The sequence below is a fragment of the Photinus pyralis genome, unplaced genomic scaffold (genome assembly GCF_008802855.1).
Source record: "Photinus pyralis isolate 1611_PpyrPB1 unplaced genomic scaffold, Ppyr1.3 Ppyr1.4_LG4, whole genome shotgun sequence".
Lineage (NCBI taxonomy): Eukaryota > Metazoa > Arthropoda > Insecta > Coleoptera > Lampyridae > Photinus > Photinus pyralis.
Genome location: NW_022170511.1, coordinates 3,434,694 through 3,452,032, shown reverse-complemented (window position 1 = coordinate 3,452,032; position 17,339 = coordinate 3,434,694). Strand labels below are relative to the sequence as shown.

The window sequence follows — 17,339 nt, the reverse complement described above, 5'->3', positions numbered from 1 at the left end:
GGATAGTTAATCGCCTCGCCCAGAATTCGAGAGTGGTCCACCCCAATACAATCCCTTAGTTTTTTAAATGCACGGACGCCAGAATAGCCTGCTCTCTCCCTTGGAGATCTAGTGGAGGCAGACCTAAAAGTGCCTCCATGTACGAGTAGAACATATTTGAGGTTTAATCGCCAATTTGAAGAAAAACATCTCCAAATTTAGTGGAAGGTACGCATTGCCAAGAATGGTATGCTTGCCTTATCATATGCTATTTTGCATCAGACTCCACAATTCGTTGCAGTGGTTTTTTTAGAAATGTAATGTATTGCAAAAGTGTGAAGCAATTAGTGTGGTTAGATTCAGGCATTTTTAGATATATTATTTCAATGTGTGATGTGTGTTATCGCACGTGTATTGATTATGCCATTAACTACAGAAATTCTTATACAAATGGATATATTTTTCATAATCTTATAGGTCGTATTGTTTTGTACCAGATTCGTTGATAAGTTGAGTAAATACTTCTACTAAAGGGTACAAATAATAATCAATTAGCGCTACTTACATAAAAATAAAACCTTGATTCAAATTAATATCGTATTGTCTACTTATAACTATATTTCAATTTTAATATTTAAACGTAGATAATAATTGAGCCTTTTATTAATTAAATTGCGAAAAAATGTCAATGTAGCCCGAAAGTAGTGAAAGCAGTGCGGTATAGCACATTAAAAAAATTTGTATTCACTAATCACTTGGACAACTAATGGCAAATTTGCACAAAATTTGACTTACAAAACATGTGTTGTGGTACACATTCAAGGAGTTCAGCAAAATGGTCTGGAGGGGACACCCATCGAACTAGTTTTAAAACGAAAACCATCGCATATTGAAAAAATGAATTTATCAGACCACAGTACGAGGATGTTGAGTTGACCAGTTCTCATGATCTCATCGATTTCATTTTCATGAATGTAGTTAGAAGTGCCAGGGTTAGGCCCCTTCGATTCAAAGCGGTTTATAGTTCAAGTGAATATTTTTATGAGCACCCCTGGCATGTACAAAATGCTTTATCTATTGTTGCTAATCGTCTAATCAATGGATACTGCCAGCTATAAAAGCGCATGGATTTCTATACATTGTCAGTGCTGTACTTATCAACATATCAAGCATGAGTCGAATTTTCTTGTTTATGCTCATTGCTAGTGTTTTTTTTATCACTGAAATTGTTAGTGCCGACGAATGCCCTTGCAGAGCTACATGTCTAGATAATGAAGTGTTAGGGTAAGTAAGACTTCTGCTATTACGAAACGTACATTTTTTATTAAATAATTTGGATTGCAGGGAACAGTGCGCTCAAGGCAGTACATTCCTTCCTGACAAATATTTCTGTTGCCCAGCGTAACAGAAATATTCTTTATATAGCTGCCTACATATTTTACAAAAGTTTTCGGATGTCAGAAACAATAAATAAATAATAAATGTGATCTATTTTTTATAATGCCCCCTCTCTCAATTTTAGGACTTTAAATCCATCCCACAAAAGCTAATAAAATCATACCTTTTGTACAATGACAAACGTTTACTCATACCAGAGAGTATGCTGATAAATTATTCGATTTTTAGTGTTTCTGTCTTCAATCGAATTTAGAAAGAAGAATATTAAATTTTAAGAGAATAGCAACATCGTTAACATGTGTACCGCAAGTTTTGTAAGTCAAATTTTATGGAAACCTGCCATTACCTCTTAAAGTAGTTTCAAAACGAAAACCAACGCATACCCCAAAAACCCCTAAAATACACGGATCGAGACAAGAATGTTCTGTTGCCCAGTTCTCATAATCAAGTCGAATTCAGTTATTAACCGGTCACTGCATTGCGCTGAATTCCAATTTTCATATTTATTTTTTTTTCTTTTATGTTTAATATTTTATCGAAACATGGCTGTAATTATCTACTTAATGTAGCGGTCAATTTCGCTGTTAAGTACGTCATAATAACATAGTTACCGTTTCATAATATCATAGTTACAAATCATCAAACTATAATATAGAAGCTGGGTACCCAATCAACATACATGTATTTTCATCAACGTGTTGGGAAGGGGACCTCCCATATTTCCATTAATAATATAAAAAGGAAAACTTGTCTCACTGTAAAGATTTAGAAACAAAAGGAACACTAATGTCGCAATTCAGTGTACTTATTTTGCATCTTAACAGAAATTCGTATTGAAACTTTGTACAAAGATGTATCTATTCAACCATAAAACTTAGTCGAACACATATGCTATATTGCTATCAAAAATATGTAGTGCGTGGAGGAAGTTTAAAATTTGTAGATGGCAGATTGCTGCTGTTTCTGCATTCCACCCACATCGAACACAGTGCGGGTACGGAGCCAATATATAGGTTTAAAAGTTCTTCTTCCGGTTGTTTGGCGATAATCGTCCTTTGAAACAAGAGATTGGTTGATCATTTTAATGAACACATGGATTCCGGGATTTGCTGCGTGAGGGGTCGATCTACATTTATTAAAGCAGTGACCACAGCCCCTAAAAATGTATACGGTAGGCCGAGTGACCCATTAAAGAGAAGCAGAGAGAGTGTGTGTACTTTCAATGTAGAGTAACTCGAATGCGAGCATGTCCGGCGTACAGATCCGCCGTGAGCTACATACAGATGGATTTATCTGCACGCCAATTACAGACAAATCTCAACAAATGAGCAGGCGGCATTCTGTCACTACTTAAATTCTGTAGTACCGTCTCTGGGTTGTGGATAAATTGTGCTGTGCTATGGATAATAAAAATGATCAAAGTCCTCGTATGAGACTGAAGGGACTTCAGCGCATTTTTCATCATCATCCGCCATCAATAAGATCGTGTCGAAGGCTACCAATTCCCTTTGTCGGAACCGACTTCCGACGCCCCGTTTACTTGTAAATCGCAGTTGAACTTTTGACTCCACCATCAGTCTGATCTTTTCCGGGGTTGCCACATTCCATTTGTCGGTGCCCACTTCTGATGCCCTCACAGTCATATAAATGCGCCATTTTTCTGGATTTTGCTAAAAATCCTTCACAAAATAGTACTCAATTATTGGATATTTCTCATAACTCGAGCTTCTATTGGCGACCCGAGAAAATGAGACCGCGAAAATTTTAAACCACGTAAAAAAATTGGCAGTGGAAAATATGTTGTGGGCGTCAACTACCCTCGCTTTGAAAATGGTCGGAAATCAAAAACAAAATTCCGTTACGTAGAAGTTGTCCGCGTCTACAAGATATTTCCGACGACACTAGGTGGAAAAATATCGACCAAAACTGTAGAAGAAGATGGGAAAAAACTGAAAAGTCACCACGTTCGTAAACCACGCTCTCTAAAGTTGTTAATTACACGACCCTGTAGGTACACGTACACTCTTTGTCTTCCTAAAGCAGCTATCAATAACTTCAAAAAGTCTGCCCAATCAGCTGGTCGTTCACACGATATCGCAAAAACGATTTTTGGCTTCGAGGGTTTTAACCATCTGGGTCGCAGGGAGCACCAATCGCATGTTCACGATCCTTCCTTATAGTTTCGTGTGGGTTTATTCATTATATCTATTATTATGCGGGTTATCATTAATTTGTCACATACTTGGTATCAAATATTAAGCACTTACACAACAGCGATTAAAGGGGGGTTATGCAATGATACCCAGTTGCCACCTAACGTACTTATATCACAAGGAATTACCGTTAATTGGACATGTAAAATTTCTCAATAAACCACATATCATATTGATTAAGTTACTATGTCAAGAGGTCACACTTTACATTCCTATATAAGGAACCAGCACGACCAAATGTTTGTGTTAGTCCCGCTCTAGGTAAGATAATTTCATGTCTTTTATGTCTATTTTTGCTTACTGTTCTTTTAGCAAAATGAAGACTGCTATCATCCTCGCTGCTTGCCTAGTTGGCACCTTCTATTACGTTCAGGCTGAAACTGAATGTGATGCAAAGACATCGAAAAATACACCCTTCAGTTGTGGTGACCACGGAGAACCACACTTCTATGAAGAAGAAGGAGTATGCCATTATGCCTGCTTACACAATGGCCAAAAGGAATCTTGCGCACAGGCGCATCCAGTTAAGTTCCTCGAAAAGTACATTCGATCTCCGTGCAGACAAAAAGTATTCGACTGTAATGGCAAAGGTGAAGAATTCTTAAGCGAATCTGGAGACCATTGTAGTTACGGATGTAGGGGCGGTGACATCATCCTCTCATGTGAGCAGGTGCACGTCTACCAACATTAAATGTAACATTTTATGGTTGTATTTGAAAACATGAAATAAAGCTGCTTTCCGAATGTTTTACTTTTAAATCTGTACAAGACCGCTAGAGATCTTCCCTGCCATTGCAAATTCAATGTCTACTACTTTCAACCACTTGTCATGTTGCGAACTGAATGCCCTTGTATAGTTCGTCTTATGGTTTAAATCTCCAAATAGTAGGTACCTACATTAAAAAAAACAGTTTCATAAGAAACGGCTTTATCGCACGCGTCAAAGTGCGACAAGTGCGATAAAGTGTCTTATGAAACGTGTTTCTTATACTATTTTCTCTATTTTGCATTAAAATAAGAGAATGAATTTTAAGTATCAACACCGATTAGGGATTGCAAAATTGTCAATTTTGTTATGTTGACGGTTAGGTTGGTAGAACTGGTAATTTGCTTTCTTTATTCAAAATTTGAAGTTTTACACAAATATACGTTTTGAAAATTTATTACCTAACAAATAAAAGAAAAGATATATGAAAAGTAACAAAGTTTCAAGAGTGGTGCGCACAAAATAATTTCGGGAAACGTACTAATGGCATATTGCGAAATGTTGAGTAAAAAGAAAAGTTCTCTGTCATCATGGTTACCATGAAAAATTCACGTTTAAACATTCAAATCGGTGTCGATATTAGAAAATATGCAAAATTGAAAGCGTTCCCAAAGAGACTGTCCGAAGACTGTGTACCAAAAAAAATCAAAAATTATTAAACATAATTACATTAACCAATTCATTGAACGAGCCGTTGATTAAAGTTATCCGGCAATAAAAGTAAGCTCATCGCAATCACAGCCCCTAAAACAAAAACTAATGTCATGAGACAATTTATTTATTATCTCTGATAAAACATGGATTACCTTAATAAAAAAGATGCAAGTCTACGTCCATCCACGATAACTCATCGACGAGTTATCGTTTGCCGTAATGAATACTAATGCACCAATTGGTATCAAGATCATTGGCAAAATGCCTAGAATCATGTTCTTGAATTTACTCTTACCTACTATTATTAATATCCTCAGATCCTTTATAGTTTTGTATTGTCGTCCGTCCGTCCGTCCGTCCGCGCTATAACTTTTTTAAAGTGGCAGATCGTGTTAAAATTTTGTATACGGGTACATTGGACATTAAGGACGAATCAGTTTATTTTTAATAAACGGTACCATTTCATCACTTGCCCAATGTATAATAAAGCTTCTTTGAATTTTATATTTTTGATTTCTTTGATAAAGTCTGTCGGTCTTATTTGATCAGGCCCAGTAATTTTTAAATCAATCTGAGATGATTCATGACGAAGACATCGCTCATTGTCTTTAATTGATGGATGCCAATATTTATCGAAAATTACATCAATTCTTGTTGCTGGATATTTGGTAATCATTTGCACAATTTTTTTAGAAATATTGCCAAATGTTCTGGATACTTCTTTCATACAATGTAGTATAAAAAATCGATCGATTAAGTATAAGGTGGCGGATTATGGCTAATTTTGGCTTTCAGATTTTTGGCAAGAACGGATTTATCGGTCTCACGGATTCCACCGTCTAAATTACATAAAGAAAGAGGAACAGAAGTAATTGGATATGATAACGTTTTAAGAATATCCATTTTGTGGTTCATAGAAATTCCAAGCATACGTCCAAACAAATCTCTTGATCTTTTCCGCCTATTTTAACTTTTTTTCTTTTTTCTATGAGGCTAGTAAAATTATGGATAGGTGTTTTTTTAATACTTTTTTCAAACCGACTGCTGAACATTCGTCTACAAATATTTGTCTTTGATCATTGCCAATTTGTTCAACATTCAAAAGAAAATTTTCAATTTCTAGCGTGGCAGCTTTTCCAGACGCAATATTAAACAATTTATTTGCAGACAAGTTCGTACTAAATGGATTAACGTACTGGCCAAAAGTATTAACAAATTTTGCCAGTTGGTCGCAGTTTTTTTTTAAATATTGGACAACTGTAATTCTGCAGAAATGTCTTGGTTTTTTTTAAATCCCTAACTCCTCTAAAACAAATTGTAATGATATTGGACTGTCCATCGGGCATAATTTGGATGGTTACAGATAAAAAATAAATTTGTTAAATAATGCTGAACTAGCTTTATGTATATGATATAAAACTGAGCAGTTTTTCCAAATTTCCCGCTAAGAAAGCGGGGCTGTACTTTAATCTTGATCTGTCTGCCAGATTGTTATAACCGATGAAAATGTCTGCCATGATAAATGTAAGCTAGAAATACTGTTAAGAATAACAAATTTAAATTTCAGATTTACTGAAATATTTTTAAAATTAATTTTTTGTTCAATTTTGAGAAGCGTCCGCCGTGACGTCACAACCGCCATAACTGTCTGCCATAGTGATTTTCCAATAAAAGAAATGATATAATTTAAAGTATGTCAATGGCAGCTTTACTGAAATACTTTCGAATAAGGTGTAATTTTTATGCCTGTTTCACCCGAGCGCCACTCAACTTACCTCGATCTAGCTAAGTTAGTCCCCCACTCATTAACAGTAAGTATAAGAGAGTCTTTGAACAAAATTGAGGGTTTACTGAAATATGTTGGGTCTGACTATAATACCTAATAGAGTAATTGTAAAACATAATAATTGGTTCTAATTGTAACAATTGGGAACATACCACCATTCAGGTCATATTTAACAGTTAGAGCTTAAGAACTTGTCTACAGTGACATTTATGAAATTTTGCCAGCGTTACCAATCCGATAACAATACAGTTTGCATGTCGTAATGAGTCACTTTCCGATATGCAAAGGACGTTTTTGAGTTTTTTTTTGCCATCCCCATCCTGTTTTGGAAAGAATTCTCTAACTGGATTAGTAAACACTTTATAAAAGAGTATAGTACATTAATTAATGATAAACGAAATGGTTGATAAGTACTAATTAGCTGAGATAATTAGTGATGAAAGGTTCTAATAATCGCTGTGTCAAAACAGAGGCAGATGTCTCTTTTTATTTAGCCATCATGGGATTCTATTTCATGGTTACACCTTTATGAATCCATCGCACAATAATTGCGGATATTATATGACTATTGAACACAATAAAATTTGGGAAAGCTATGAAAATCCTAAAATAGCTATAAACCCTATACTTAGAAGCATTAGTATCAGAGGAAAAGATATCCAGGTTACTAATCGTAAAGGTCATGCCTTTATTGTTTATTATTATGCCAGCTTACACATTAAAAAACAAGATTAATTATCTTATGGAATGGTGGTAATATTATATCGGGTGATTTTGTAATACTTTTACAAATCTTGGGATCACGTCAACGGCCAACCACACTTTTATGAAAAAGAAGGAAAATGTCATTACGCATGTTTGGACAATCACGTCAAAAAACCTGCCCGCACGTTAATAAGTACGTTAGATCTCCGTGCTTACGCATAAAGCACTTGACTTTAACGACAAAGGAGAAGAATTCGCAGTCGAGTCGGAAGACGATGTTTTCTTCTGTGACATTTTGAATCGCAAAAATATTGAAATTTCTCTAAAATCCTTTTCTGAATGGAGCCGCAGTAAAAGAGGATACGTGAACAGACGCATTTCTGGTTCACGTCTCCATCATCTTCCTTTCTCTTTCTGCGTGTGAGTGCCCTAGCTAATTCAACACCTGCTGTGGATTTGCAACCGAATTTGGAGCATTTTGTTTATTTAACCTGCTATGTGTAATAGTAGGTGTATTAGGTTTCTATTAATATTTGTAAAAAATTATTGACGCTGTTACTACACCACGGAAAGACAGAACGAGCATCTACCTACTAAAGTTGTTTACAGTCTCGTAGTTGGACAAAAGGGCAGACTGAAACGTTCTACACCAGATACTAAAATCGATTTGGGAACTAAAAGTTATTCTTGACCATCAAGTTGGTATAAGATCTCCTTACTCTGGACGTCTAAACTGTCTTTTGTTCCTAATACAGTTCCTCTATAATTATCATCTTCAATCAGTCAAAAAACGCCAGAAAGGAGTACAACCCATCTTTTCCATAAAAAGGAACCGACCGCCAACTCACTTGAGTATAAACTGAGAGGTAAAGGTTAAAGACCATTTTTTCGACACCCCTGGCTACAGGGGCGCTGGAGGATTCTTAGAGCCCTTTCAACCAGACAACAATGTAACAGTGACTAAATTTTGAGAATGAATCGGAATTCCGAATATGCACATCTTTTTGTTGTTGAAACGTCATATCTAATTTCTCAATAAACCACATATCTTGCTGATTAAGGTGGCATGTCAAGAGGTCACACTTTGCATTTGTATATAAAGACCCAGAACAACCAAATGTTTGTGTTAGTCCCGCTCTAGGTAAGTTAATTCCATGTATTTTATGTCTTTTTGTTTACTGTGCTTTTAGCAAAATGAAGACTGCTATCATCCTCGTTGCTTGCCTTGTTGGCACGATTTATTACGTTCAGGCTGATTGTGATGCAAAGACATCAACAAACGTCCCATTCAGTTGTGGTGACCACGGCGAACCACACTTCTATGAAGAAGATGGAGTATGCCACTATGCCTGCTTGGACAACGGCGAAAAGAAATCCTGCCCACACGTTCATCCAGTTAAATTAATCGAAAAGTACATTCGATCTCGGTGCAGACAACAAGTATTCGACTGTAATGGCAAAGGTGAAGAATTCTTAACCGAATCTGACGATCATTGTACTTACGGATGTAAGAGCGGTGACATAATCCTCACATGTGAGCAGGTGCACGTCTATCATAATTAAATGTAAACTCTTATGGTTCTATTTGAGAACCTTACGAAATAAATCTTTACACACTTTTCTTGAGTTTTATCGAACGTAGACCACATGAACTGCAGTCTCAGGAACTCAGAAAGCGACCATTCTTCCTACCATTGAGTAGTATTTCAAATGAATGTCAACGACTTTCTGTAAAATCCCGTTTCCAAATTATTGTTTTTGTAGAGTGCAGTAAAAGGTGAATATGTAGCCCATTATTATTTAAATTTTAAAAACGAGTTCAATTCATTTCCCACCCTCCTCATGGTTTGGAAAGAATTAGCCACTGTATTTTTAAACAATTTATACAAAAGCGTGTAAGTAGTATATTAATTCATTATAAACGACATTGTTGATAAATAACAATGAAGTAGTCCAAGTAATAAAATAAGTGAAATGAAATAAATTTGGGAAAACTATTAAAATCCTAAAATAGCTATAAACACTAAAGAAACATTAATATCAGAGGAAAGGATATCTAAGTTACTAATCGTAAAGGTCATGTTTTTCATGTTTTTATTACTACGCGATTTTACACACTACAAAAAAATTAATTATCTTACATAATGGTGATAATATTATATCGAGCGATTTAATAATAGGTACATACTTTTAAAACGTCGGTCGGGGGCATGATACCAAAAAATATTCTTCTTATATGCAATGTCCCAAAATCCCTCATTTTAGAGTTATTAATGGAAATTTCACGGAGCAATACGGGTGTTTCGATACATATGTACTATTTCGAAAACGTTTTTACATTTTACAATTACTAAAAGGCATGTCACCAAATTTTAAAATCAGTAACAGTTTGGGCGAAGACATAGGCAGATAAAGGACTGAAGTATATTTCATCAAATGTCAGGCCAAACAAAATATTTCGCTGCAAAAAAAAACTAGTTTGAGCAATAGTCAATTTTCCTGTTTGAGTAATGAACTAAAAGTACAACCTATGATAAACAAAGTCTTTTGATTTCTCAAAAGCGATCTTGGTATCTATTGCCATCAGCAAAACAGAACTGTTCAGATTACCGTACATTTCAAGATCATGTGACAATATCAACCGGCTATGTAAATAAATTGGCATTACACTTGTGAAAGTCATATTTCAAGTACCAAATTTTGAAATAGAAAAGGTGTCAATCACTCGTATCAGTTGCAAGGGCATCTAACTAGTAAACCTCAAGGTCAATTTCATAATTTTCATTTGTTATTATTTATTTACATTATCTATTAACAAACAACATTTATTAGTCTACGAAATGGCGATAATATGGCATTGGTTCACAATTATGTAAAAAAGATTTATAAATAAAAAATCGATCTTAGATTATGCCTAACTGCCCCTGTTGGAATCCTTATTCGTTCTGCTGCGAAATACTTTAGGCTCAGGTAGCGGAAATATTCAAGGGAAATAAAAAAAAATTAAATTAAATTAAACCAACTCATAACTCATAAAATACAGACTGACTAATTTTATTTAATTAAACTTGCGATTGGTATTACCATTGTATTTATAAAAATACAATTATAATTATAATTATAAGTATATATTAAGCTAAAACTAGTGCCAAACGTGTTGGGCGAATTCGACCTAGGAAGGGCCCTAGGGGTAGTTATCTACAATTTATAGATGAAGTAGGTTTAAGTAAAAACCCGGCCTGATGTAATTCATCGCATATTGATATAAAAACTACGAGTGGTCAACTCAAGCATTTGTCTAATTAAACCCACATCAACCCTTATTACGTACAGCGATCTCGATGTCCCAGTGGAGTGATCTTATTTGACGGGGTCCTACCAGTATCATTTCAATCGTTATCGAACACGAGAGTTTTTTCTAGCAATTTCACCAATGCTTTAAAATTACCGAAAACATTTCATGTCTACGTAACTGTCTTCATTTGTCTACATTATATGGACGAGTATGAAACAATATTTTACTCCGACTAAGCGTAATAAATATTTAACCACCGGTTCGACCGAAATTTAAAAAATAGAGATTCATGTCGTGCCGTATAAGCAATAGGTCCTAATTATATTGATTATATTGAACTTATTGAAACAAAGCGAAAAGCGTAATACACCTAATGTATTTGATCGAGGTAAATTACATAGGTACTGCGCGCGAAACTTTGAAGCGTGACAATTGGATTGTGTTTATTGAATGATGGTCTCTGATCAATACATGATAACGGAAATGCTTGGTTCCCTGACTATAACCTGTGGCGTAGTGTTATTAATTTAGTTTAGATTTTAGCGAGCATTCGCGAAATGAATGCATTCTTGATTATTTCCGCCTTGGAGTTTAGTAATTGATTCAATTTGGATTTAAATAACTGACCCACCAAAAAGGAATGTTGTGGAATGAAATTTGAGCACTGTCTTGATGAAAGAGATTTCAATTTTCTCCTGAAACTCGATTTTCACCAAGTTTTATTGCGGCTAAACGACACACTTTAGATATCACGTGTAATACATAAAGTCACACTACATTGACCAAAGAAACGAAATACGCCATAATATACAGGGGGTTCTATTAAAAAAATTCAACTTTCATATAAATCGCCTTGTATAACAATTGAAATTTTGTTGAAAATATTTTTAGGTTGTAGTTAAAATCTTCTATCCAAGCACTAATGGCCCATCCTGTATAATATTTTGCAGTCTGTTGGTGAAGATATGATGATCCGGCTTAACTTGGGCTACCTATGGCTTTGAATATTCAAAGGCTATGGTTAAACGTGGACGGCAAATACTCCATAATAAAAAAGAAGCTAGAATAGCCAAAAACGACGTCCTCGATTGATGAAAGTTATAGTAGGAAATTTGGTCACTGTTGGCGAACGAGAAAAAATTTCAAAACAACGATTTTTTAAAGTAAAATAATTATGAAATCCCTAAAACTAGTCACTACATACTATATTTGTCCTAAACGTTTTTTTCAAGTTCGAGCAATTCAACGTTTTGATATATTTTTACGAAAAAAATGTGTAGAATGCGCACACAAATGAAAGAGTATTTAAATTTGATTTTTTTCGGATAAATTGAAAATAAGTTTAAGAAAAATATTGTAGTACATAGTTCAGGGATTTTATACATGTTTTACTTTCAAAAATCGATGGGGTGGTTATCAAAGATTTTGTTTTGGAATTCTTGATCCATGGGCATTTTGTTAAAATAAAAAATAATTGCAAATAGAAATGTTTTATAGAGGTGAAAGATATTTTTGAAAATTTTTATTTCAATAGTCTATAAAATAAGGGAGTTTTTATATTGATTATATTGATAAGATGGTGTTAAATTATGCTTGATATTAATATATAAGTATGACACAACAGGATTTATGCATTATAACGCATAAATCGTGTTGTGTAAGTTTAACCCAAAGCTTCAAACGCTTTTACGTCGTATTTACAAGATAAATAATTCCATTAAAATTATTCTTTGGGGAGCATTCCCATTTAATTTCCTTTTCAACCGAATTTTAATTGAATAAATGGAGTAATACCTCGCAGTATAATGTCGAGTAGTGGAGAGATAATTAAAAGTTAAAATTAATTAAGCAATAGTAAAATTAATTTTATTAGTTATGTGTTTATAGCTTTGTAAATGTAATTAGGAGGTTAATTTAGCGGACGGCCTAAAAGATACCTACACGTAGGGTGTTTTCAAAACTAATTAATTATTTTTCACACCTTTGCAATTCAGAAATGAAATTTCGCCACCTCGAGGCATTTATTTTTGTCGGTGGCTGGTTTATGTTTCATAAGGGTAACATAAGAAGAACAATAGACAAAGCTTTATCCGAACGGTTAGTCCAAGATTAATCTAATGCATAACCGGTTGCGGAAAGCCAGTCCATTTATGTAGATGTTGTAATTAACGCCATAAATAACTATATTAACTACTTTGCTATACTGAAAATTTAGGGAATTTGCTAAACAAAACAATACCTACTTTTTACCGTCATAATAATATACTTTTTTAACAAAAGAGTGGTTGACCTTATCTATTTGCTAATTGCCTTATAAAAGGGATATTTCTGTACAAGGATACATTTAAAACTTTCCGGAATTGCTTACAGGGGGTTTCGTATTGTTGTGTGCATTGATCCCAGGTCAAAAAGGAACAAGCACAAAACACTGCAAACCTTCAATTTTAACTTATTTTTCCGGCACAAATCCTCACCTCGGTACAGAAGATAATGATTCAATTCTGACCTCAATAATTTTCTTAACTCCCAGTCAGATGATTGAATTGAAGTATTGAAACCATACTGCACGTAGGGGTACTAACGCGCTATAGTAACGTTGTACGCGCACAAAATTTTAATTCTCATGTGAAAGGAGTTACACTAGACGAATTTTATGTATGGGGAAGGGAAATTATAATAAGTTATAGAAGCTGTTTCAAACAAGTACGTAATAAGTTATATTGGGTTACGTGGATGTTTAGGCTATAGCTATGTGGCACCTATATAACTAGATATTGTTGAAAAAAAAAGGGCGAAATTTAAAAGACATTATTTGGCCCAACCATAATTCCGTGAATGATCCCGAATTTTGATGTCATCGGATTCCAATTTTTTAAATGTAGGTTTATAACTCACCAGTTACTTTTTGCATCTAATACCGAGACGAAACTGTCGTAATGCACCAAATAGGAATTTTAACAAAATTTGGTACTTGTTCTAGGACTATTCTCAATTGGATGGAAGCGGTTGCAATTTTCATATAGACCTTTATAAGTTTAAAATGTCAATCGATTTCATCTTTCGTTTCCGGATAATGTGTTTTGAGAAAGTCTGTACTGTAGAACGATATAGGTAGTAATCGATCGAGTAACACAAAAGGGATTTGATACTGATTGAAACTACTTTAAAATACCAATTCAAAAAGGGCAGGAGTGATGACAGTAAAGCTAATTTTACTGAAAGGAATTCCAGTTTGAAATTTATATATTTCCGTTTCGTTAAAAACTCGTTCGGAAGAATAGAACGAAACGTGCGTCTGGAAGAGTTTGTAAAGAATTCATTAGTTTCGAACGGAATTGACTAATGTTTATGTTAAAGCCACGAAAAGCTTCTCACATCTTCGCGTAATTCCCTTTTATTTCTTACTTCTCATTTGTCATAGTGCCTTAATAACACAATATCTTGATAAATCGTCGTTTATTCTTCGTCGCAACGTTTCGAGCGTATGTGGTAAAATTTATCACCCCTGTATACATCAGTGTGAAGTCACTCTAATAGGGTTCCACAACGATCACTTTTTGGTAATGATAAATAACCAGAATTTTTCATGGATCAGGAATTTTACAGCCTCCTTATACTAAATATACGAACTAAATCTTTTTTATATCGGTATTTGTAGCAAAATCGTGAAGGAAACTTTATCTACAACGCAAGACATTTCCGTCTTTACCTTTACTTTATAAATCACACAAGAACGTGGTTACACAATTGTTCATTCAGTAAAATTTGGGAATGTCGCAGGTAACATAATAATTTAATTCATTATATTTGCTTTTTATAGTCCTTACTTTCTCCGTTTGTGAGTAACATTCTAAATAAATTTAATAACGGTTGATCCAATTTAACATTTGAGTTTTATCAATTTTTTTATGAACGAGCAAACTTTTTATGACATAAAGTTTTTCATATTTGTAACTAATCACTTTTCGAATTTTTAAATGTAATTGCATTACTTCGTTATCCGTTTACCAATATTTGTCTCGATTTTCATTTGAAAACCTTTACAAAGTTAAAACAATATGTATTATTGAAAGTTTCTGTAGTACTAGCTTAGTTTATCCAAAAAGTGTGAAAACGAGCAAAATTTTACTATTAAAAAACTTGCAAAAAACTAAACCAGCGTTGTTATTATCTACCTGCAGCAAATTTTATTTAGATTCTTTAATTCGTTCAGAATCCACGTACTATTGGGTGCAGTAAGTTATAAATAAACGTCAGCTCCCATAACCCTTGAATCCCTAAAACCATCACCATTTGCAATTGCATATGTTCAGTTCAGGTAAAAGAAAAGGAAGCATTTCGAAATTTCATTTATTGCATTTTCGCCCACGAGCTGGTCGGTGATTTTTCGATTCCGATCAAAAATAATTTAGGTCGAATGCCAAAATGTAAGGGGTGGAGGGGGGGGGGTTAACATTATTTGAACGGATTGGTTATAATTTACCGGAATATAACCCATATTCCCATATACTCTTGAACAAGAATATTTTCACTTATCTACTAAATCTCACAGGGATAAAATGCGATCCCCATCGAAGTTGTCTTGACTAAAAATCCCCCTAGGCCAAGGGTCGACTTCATGGTAGGTACATGAAGTTTACAGGAAATGACGATGGACCAAAATATGTCAGAAAAGTTATCCGCCAAATTTCACTGTATACAAAAATTAATTTAAAAAAGCAATTGCCGTAGTGTTTTAACTTCTTTTATAATCACGTCATAACGAGTAACTTTTACAAATGCAGAAAGGCCAAACGGTCCGTAATAGTTTGTAAAATTGCGATTTTATGTGTCATTTAAAACTCTTCGAAAACTTTATCGCGAGACTTTCATTGACAACAATTTAATGAAAATAACCATTTAGTTTCATATCCGTATACTTCCCTTATGACAGTAACTATGTTAACAAGTAAATTATCTTAGCATCAAAATGAAATGAAGTACCGAATGCGTGTAAACTTTTTTCATAGTTAGAAGTGTAGGACACTTGACCTTTTTCTATTCAGCTAACTTAATCTTCGTGTTAGATAAACTTGTAAGAGTAAGTACTTGAGTAGTTTCTTCGTTGAGATGAAGGAGGCTCTTGTTATTCTTTTTAAATAACATCAAATGTAAGCAAACATACAAAGTTTGAAAAGTTCAGTGATATAATGTTTTTAAAGCTTTCGGGAATATTCGACGACTGCAGCGTTATACAAATTACTCCCGTGGCATTCCGCTTCAAGGGGATATAATAATTCTTTTTCGAGAGGCCGAGAATTTTTATTAGAAAACACTCGAATAAAATACTTTTCTCTTCTCTGGTTTAAATCTACATACATTTGTATACGTGACAAATTTTCACCTTCTATACATTTTAAGATATTAAACCGATTGTCTTTGGTATTATGCCGTAGTGGCAAGACAAGTAATACCGTAATGTAATAAGACCTTACGGAAGCAAGGAACACGATATGGATATCGCGATTTCTTAATCCATTTACTCTATGGTTCTATATGTATTTGTTATAGTTGAAGTTTTAATTAACGCAGTGAACCCTGAATTCGTAATGATAGGTATATAAATACTCAAACTTTTATTTAAATGCCTAACTTAGTTGGTAATAACACTGTGGAAGGCATTACTGTGGCATTAGGTACCTAATTAAAAGATGAGCTGTAATTGTTGCTACTATACCGTACACAAAGTCGAGCACCGGAAATTAAGGGCCTATAAAATGAATCCAAAGCGTAGGAATACCTCTGAGTAGATAAGGGTTTTATCTTTTACATCAAGTTGTCGGTGTGTGACGTAATTGAGACTTACATATTATGGCTAACTGAAGAGATTAATAAAATCACAATACCTGTTCATGTGACGAACCAGATCTTTCTGATTGCTAATTGCAGTTACATATATGATAGTATAAAGCAACCAATTTCATAATTAATCGTATACTATGGAAGAAGAAAAGACCCAACATTATTAACGTTTATAACTACAGGGCACTTTATGTTGAAGTCAGCATTTTGCAATAATTCAAACCCTTTTGATCTGCTTTACTTGAAACTTCTATTTAGGTAATACTTGTAAACCTTACAATATTCCCTATAAGTGAAGTCACCGGAACTGATACCTACTAATTCAATGTCTTATGTAAACAGATTTGTTTGTACGTTTTATACATTCAAATATCTCCAAGCCACAATATCTTTCCCATTTCCGCTTCGTGGGGCCTGTTTATGCTAAATAAATAGTTACTTAGGTACCTAGTTTAGGTTATACAATCAAACTGCGTTTCTCGAATAATTATAGGTTCGTTTAACGAAAGTGACTAAATTGCCAGACGTCGTCGTGTGCAAGTACTCATTTCTAGTTGGCATGTTATGAGTGTGACGTTTGACCATATCTAATTCAAGCGAAACCGCAACGATTGTCTGAACGTCTTTGTTCTAATTTATGACTGCTGGTGTCAATGTTCTTCTCTAAAAATATTCTTTACGTAAATGAAATTTTCGAATCCT

General features: G+C 34.3%; 1 protein-coding gene and 1 long non-coding RNA gene across 2 annotated transcripts in view; both read left to right on the top strand.

Annotated features, from left to right (window-relative positions):
- Positions 1–17,339, top strand: part of LOC116167976 (serine/threonine-protein phosphatase rdgC) — a 144,757-nt gene that overhangs the window by 60,145 nt on the left and 67,273 nt on the right. The gene's annotated exons all lie outside the window — the stretch shown is intronic.
- LOC116167646 lies at positions 1,128–1,466 on the top strand. The gene is made up of 2 exons (XR_004144592.1): positions 1,128–1,263; positions 1,324–1,466. It is a non-coding gene; the product is annotated as an uncharacterized LOC116167646 (long non-coding RNA).